We start from the raw sequence: 7593 nt of genomic DNA, 5'->3' as shown, positions 1-7593 counted from the left end.
ATAACCCTTACAGTTAATTTATTTAAAAAAAGAATTTTGCAATGGATAGTTGGAGTCTCATGACGAATTAATTATATAATCTGTTACAGTACTTTATAAATACAATATATTAAATTTTTATCTAATTTTAGTTTAAAAATAATAGATAGCTATATGATTATATATTTTTAAGAAAAAAATATATAAAAAAAAAAAAAAAATATCTGTAATTTAAATGTAATGTTATCTTTGAACTCCTGGGCCCCCACACGAGTTCTCTCAGTGGGGCCCAGTATTCATATGTATGTATATATGTATGAAATTAAAATTAAATAAATAAAAATAAATAAATAAATAGATTGATGATTTTTTTCCGGTTTTATCAAATACATGGAAGTCTCGACTATTCCTAAAACAATTCAGCCCGATGGATATAAATCTTTGTAGATATATGTATAACATATCATATTATTTATTATATATTATTTATTACATTATTTTAGTAGTGATATATTAATGTACTATATAATAATACATTGATACAAGATACCTATTGGGTTATGTTATAGTTTGTAATTTGTATGCATGTTTATTTAAACTATTAGGTATAGGTGTATACTATATACCTAGTTAATATCATGATGCATAATATTATGTTATAATATTATATTGGATCCTACGGGTTATGAATATCTTAACATTAATAGGACATTGACTTTTCAACTGCGACTTATTATTTTGTTTACAGACCTATAATAGTCGTGGATCATCGTTAATCATTTATCATGACACGGTTGGCGACCCGTGTCTAATATATATTATATGGTTTCTTCTTTCGGCCGCTTTGATCTGGGTTAATATACTTAATCACTTAATAATGTATACACATCATGTGTGTATGCAAAAACCTGATAGGTACACTGTATAATTAAATTACGCTCAATTACTCAATACCCTATACATATTTTAGAAATATGTTTGCGGGATATGAAACTTGACTATTGAATAATCAATCTCCCGCTGACAGAATTCTAAAATACTTATAGGGTGCTGAGTATAATGTATAGGTAACTGAGTTATAGAGTATCAGAGTGTACCTAGTTTTTGAGGACACACGGTATATATATATAAATATAATATAACACATCGTATACGTATATAGGTTCTAGAAGGGTATGTATAAGTTTTCAATCGTAGAAAGAATTTTGATTTTGTTATTAAAAAATAAATTACAAAACCATAAAGATTTTACATTTTCACTAAATATTTATTTTATAGCATTTTATAGATATTATATTCTAAAAACGTCTTTTAAAAATATTTGATTATTTTTTGAGCTATTTATAGACCTTCAAAATGTTCTTATAGTGTATGATATATCGATTTATCTTCAAACCATTTAAGTTATTTTGTCGTAATTTAAATAAAATTCATCGCTAGGACTTAAATAGTTGAAACTATTCACCATTTCGTAGATAAATATTATATTATACATATATATTATTATTTTTTATATAATCTGTCTCATTTAAGATTAACTTCGGGCGGCCACTGACTTTTGTCCGGTTTGGTCAGATTATGCCCCTTGATTAGTTACGCCATTGCGTACAGAAGCACGCCGCTTGAGGTTACTCTTATATGAGATAGAGTAGGATATACAATATAATTTTCAAAATATTTAGACTTATTTTAAGTTAATCATACCATGAACCTGGTTCATATTATTGACTGTTCCATAGTTACGTAATACTGTTATTATAGCTTATAAGATAATAAAAACAATATAATATTAATTATATTATAATGATATAATAATATATATACATTATTATAATAATTTATAATCCATACCTTTATATACAACGTTTTTGTCAAAACTTAGAAAAGTACAGGCGACATGTGTATACAAGTTAATGTATACGTTTGGATGGGAGTATGGGACTTATACGCTTGGAAACTACCAAACCAATTGGTACCAACTTTTGCACATAATATATTCCTTGAGACTCAGGGAGTATTTATATATATCTTCATTTTTTAATACCTAAAGGTTTATATTGGTCACAGAAAATAAAATAGTTTTTAGGTAACCAATGGCAACCAGAAATAAAACAAATAAAATAGTAAGGAGCCCTTTCTAAAATCTAAACGGAAAAAAAAACATGGTTATAATTACCAGAATATGATTCATACTACCAGAATTTTTGGTTGCACCCGTGACCACAATATATGGTTAGTTAATATTACAGTAAATCTTTGGTAAACTGTATTTGGTTACAATTACCAAATGAGTTGTTAAAATAACAATACAGTATTATGTAGTCATTACTTATTATAATATAATAAGTAATGACTACGAATATATTATATTCGTTGTCTCCACAAATAATCTCTGTTGTAGATAACTAGCAGTTTGGTTGAAACAAAGATACATCTACAGTGATTTTAGCAATAGTTCAGTGGCTATAATAAAAGACTTTACAGTAACAACTACTAGAATAGTTATTGATATGATATTACGTTGTGTTGCAATAACACATAAATAAATGTAAATTTTACTTTTCAATTTGTAACTTGTACTAGCTATATAATTGAAGTAATTACAAATTATTTTGTTAATGTTACAATTATTATCAACGGTGGGAAAGTTAATGAAAATAATTAACTCAAGTTAAGTTAAGTTAAGAGAACACAAGACCAATAAGTTAAAAGTTAACAGTTAACAAATTATAAATTTAACTCGATAATTTAAAAGGTAATATAGAAAAAAATATTAACTTAACTCAGTTTAAAAAAAGTTAATCTATTTTTTTTTAATTAGGATGTAAATTACATAAAGAGTGAATGTGTCTTTCTAGTTTCTAATTTATAAATTATAAAAAAAAAAAATTTTATTGAACTTTTATCATAATGTACACTGTATACCCTTTTACTTTTAATTTACTATTATTTACTAATTTAAACTATAATCATCTTAAATAATTAATTTAACAAATATATTTTTTTTATATCGTATAGCAATTGAATGTCATAATACGTGAAGATGAGTTCATAACCTTCATATATATTAAAAGTTATTTAACATTAAAACATAACAATTGTTAATTTGTAATTTAAAATTATTAATTTTTTTAAAAACATTTATAATTGCAACTCGCATAATATATAACTTACAACTTAATAAAATATATTAATATACACAAATTTATGTTATCAAGAAAAGGAACAGAAATGTTTGTGTTTTTGTATTGGATTATTTTTATTTTATACTGATATAGAAATATATGAAAAAAAAATAAAAAAAAATATGCAGTAATATTTGAGTATAAACGAAAAATTACAAAATGTTTTTAACTTGATAGATTTTTTTAAAATCAACTGAGAAAAGCTAAGTTATTTCAACTGTAAATTAAACCATAATTTTATTATTTTGTCAATACTATAAAATATTTCAATTTAAACACAGAACGGACGAGTTAGGAATGGACAACGGTGTGAACATAAACGGTCAAAATGTTAAACGTAAAAAGAGAAATAAGTATGCTCAGTACACAGAGTCCCAGAGAGTAATGACTATAGTGGTGACTTTGTGGTCAGCACAGTGCATGACGAACGTATAGAACGCTAGGTTTTCACCAGAATTGTAGAGATAACAACGAAAACTTGGTAACGAACAATATAATACTGTTATTTCTAACGCGCAATCGTTATTAGCACATTTCGTTTGGTAAATATAACCAAACAATAGTGAATACAACGTTATCACTCACATTGAGTTGAACTCATTGAAGCAACTAGCGACTAATAATGTTAACATTTCCCATGTAAAGTATACAAAAGTTTGCAATAACTATTGAGTATAATATTCAACATAATAGATTTTTCATTTAACTAGTATTTTATCATCTCCACCACATAAATGTAAAATGTTACCAGAACACTAAGAGGGTTGGTAGTTTTAGCACCACACTTGGTAGTTGTTACAAGAAGGAATAGTAATTACTACATAACCATTCATCTATGATTACACAATTATTATCTTTACTTTTTATTTTGTAACAGATACATAATATGTGTTATTTTAAATATGAATATGGTTATATCAGAATAATTACGATCAACAAAATTAGTTTGGTTGGTGTTGTTATTCACTTAGGTATGTTATACATTTTTTTTTTGTTCTATCAACTGAATTATGATTAACAATACAGATTAATATTTAACATAACTGTTTTGTTAAAATTCACCGAGTTGTACAATATGTATTGTATTGTTTACCTATTACCTATTATACAATTGAACGTCGGTGATACCCGATTGAGCACGATAAAAAAAAGTATTGTGTACAACGTTGTCAGATTTCACTAGTACCTAATTACATTGATAACGGATCTTAATATCCCCAAATATATGGGCTGAGGAACCATCGTATAATTCAAAGTATCTATACGGAATTTATAAATTATTTTATTATAGACATAGATACATTTTTTATTTTTTTTTATTTATTAGAACGACTAATGCAGCTGGAAGTTTTCACAGGACATACAATTCCCAATTTTACAAGGCACATCCACATATACACTTGGTTATTATAGTGTTACAACTTTACAAGAAACTCAGGCTGAAACGATCACGAAAATGCAATCCATAGCAAGTAATAATCATAAAAAAATTAGTGTTATCGAAAACCAAAAAATAAATTTCACTATAAAGGCTTATCAGGAGTACTCTGAATTAAAAAATGTTGATAACCTACTTAAATACTTATTAAAAATTGGAAATAAGTATTCAGGGAAAAAAATTTAAATTTAAATTTAAATATTTTTATTTATTTTGATCAGTATTTTTCAACATTTTTTTATTTAATTTTTTTTATATTATATATTATTATATTCAGTATTTAGCGAAATCAATTGTAATTGGAATATAATATAATAAGCTAACTGACGTACATATGTAATAATAAGATTTTTATTTATAAACATTTACATTCAAATGTATCTTATTTTTTAATAATTATATTCTACGATAGAAAATGGCAATGTCGCACCTATTTTCGTGTTCAATCATATTATTTTTGGGGTTTCTTAAGGTACCTATTGTTTGATTCCAACCATGCTCAATCGGGTTATGAAAAAGGTCAATCGTGCTCAGTCGGGTTCCAGCCTCGAACGTATCCTGACTGACTGATCAACATAGAGCCTAAACTATGATAGCAATGGACTTGATATTTTGACAGTACCTTCGTACTATCCCCCATTTTGATTTCGACTCCAAAAAGGTCAGTGGACAAAAACCGCACACTTTGTCGACTCACTTATATAGCGAAATACAGCACATTATTTCTAGTGTCAAATAGAATATATAAGACAATAAGATACTGTACAATTATCTGGCTAACACGTTTAAGTCTTTAGTTGGTTAAGACGAAAACTACAGTTTGGCCACACTTGCTTTATCGTATTCGTATATATTATATAATATATAAATGGATGTTGATCTGTCTATAATTAATAAATAAAACAATAGCATTTTATAGCTTATTTTTTCAATCCCTATATGTAACAAAAAAGCTCAGACATCGGATTATTTTCCGGCTCACCAAAAAAAATTTTTTTTTTATTTTCCGATTGGTAACATATTATACTATTATTATAATTCGTAGATAATATATGGCATAAAAATATTTTTACAAATATATTTAAAAAAAAACCTAATCTTTGGCAAGAGCAACGCCGGATCGCCATTGGTTACAGATGATAAAATATTTATCATTGTAGTATTTTATTTCAATTAGGTACCTATTTATAATATTATCAAACAAACTGTGCAAATGTGTAATGCGTATAACTTACCCAGGGTGTCCCAATATATTATACAATATTGAAATATACATGTAAGTACTATGTAGTACCGAGTAATTATTCACCGGATATATATAGGTACTAGAAAATTATAAATATGCTGCACCAATAACCAGTGTTGAATGTTAAACGCAGATTTTCATCCTACAAGTACATTTTTACAGTTACAAATCACCGCAATAATTGTACATAATTAAACATGAAACACCTTTGGTAACTTCTTATTTTTCAAATTAATATAAGTACTGCATTTATCATGCTTTTTAATGTTATAATAATTAATGCTGTACTACATTAGATTATTAAAATACTATTACTTAGTTTTTGCAATGTATAATTTATAGGTAGGTAGTTCAAATTATATTAATAACTAAAAATTAGATGTATTCTTAGTTTACAAAATTTTAATTAACCATGTATAATATAAAATACTCATAGGTACTCACTAACAAAAATTAAATATTACATTTTCGTACTGCATAATATGCACCTATTCTATACAAATAACGGAAAAAACCACAATAAAAACTGAAGGAAAAAAAGACAACGAAAAAAAACCATGAAAATAAAAACCAAATTTTAGGTTTCTAAACATAAGATATCTCTGAATATATAATATTTGTATAAAGTATAGGTACTGTTTTATACCATAGAGCTACCAATTTAAGAGCAAATAGGAGGGGGGCTTAGGGGCTAGTCCCCAAAAATGTCTTCAGCCCCCTAAACGTTGTCTTAAGCTTATTCAATATTATTAAATTAGGGCTTTAACCCCCCCCCCCCCTCTGAAATCTTAAATGATATTTGTGTCTATGGCTACCAATTACCATTAAGATAACAACGGCACCTACGTTATTCATTACATTATTATGTATATGTATATAAAACCTTTTTAATACAAAATTGAGTCTAAAAGCTGTTTGACTTATTTATATAGTTATGATAATATTCAAGCATATGTATATAATTTTACTGTAGGCATTAGGACGAATAGGTACCCAGTTGTAATAGATTATAGTTAAAGTTTGTAGTGAAAAATATATTTAAAAATTGAATTTAATATATTCAATTGTTTTGAGTTCTGTTTATAATTTATTAATTCATGATACGAGTTCGAATAGATACCTACTCAGCAGTATACCAGATATACTTAGATACAATAATGTAACGATTAGTGTAGGTATAACGTAGGTAGTTTGTAATCTTTGTTATTAATGTCTAATGGTAATTGGTAGCCGTACATAGTATAACATAGTGCATACATATATGTATACACAAATACAGATACCTATGTAAAATATAAAATATCTAGGGTAATTTACCATACAAAAAAAATAGTTTTATATATTTTTTTAATTATTTAAAATATATAAATTTGGTTACGAAAGTATACGATAGGAACCCAACTAGTCAGTTGGATTATTGATTTAAATTTGTAATTAGAAAATTAAAGAATATGTTTAATAAAAATTAAAATGTGACCACTAATTACAAAATACAAAAAAATGATTTTTTTCTAGTAGTCTTTTGTTTTTGGTTTGTTATGTTTTGGTTCTTTCGTGGTTTTTTCCTTGGTTTATTTTCAGTCTACCATGTTATATACACTTTAAAATTATTATAGAATACAGTAAAAAATGTAATGACAATTTTTTATTTTTTTTTATTTTTACATGATATTTACAATCTATTCAAAGAACAATAAGCAAATTAGATAAGAGTATTAAAGAAACATGAGTAATATGACGGAAGA

The sequence above is a fragment of the Acyrthosiphon pisum genome, chromosome A1 (genome assembly GCF_005508785.2).
Source record: "Acyrthosiphon pisum isolate AL4f chromosome A1, pea_aphid_22Mar2018_4r6ur, whole genome shotgun sequence".
NCBI classification, from domain to species: Eukaryota; Metazoa; Arthropoda; class Insecta; order Hemiptera; family Aphididae; genus Acyrthosiphon; species Acyrthosiphon pisum.
The sequence above is the reverse complement of the archived record's forward strand: the minus strand, read 5'-3'. Positions refer to the sequence as shown.